Source organism: Arachis duranensis, chromosome 10 (assembly GCF_000817695.3).
Source record: "Arachis duranensis cultivar V14167 chromosome 10, aradu.V14167.gnm2.J7QH, whole genome shotgun sequence".
Classification (NCBI taxonomy): Eukaryota; Viridiplantae; Streptophyta; class Magnoliopsida; order Fabales; family Fabaceae; genus Arachis; species Arachis duranensis.
In genome coordinates, this window is record NC_029781.3 from 23,699,714 (window position 1) to 23,699,915 (window position 202).

The window sequence follows — 202 nt, forward strand, 5'->3', positions numbered from 1 at the left end:
AATCAACTGAGGATTGTTTTTATTAGATTTGAAGTAATGGCCACCCGCAAATAAATAAATAAATTTAAAGACAAGAAAAAAAAATTTTTGTCAGTATTTTAGTCATAAATTTAATTTTTTTTTAATTTAGTAATTTAATAGTATATTTTAGTCTATATTTTTAAATATTATTAATTAACTACTAATAAAAAATATATTTTAT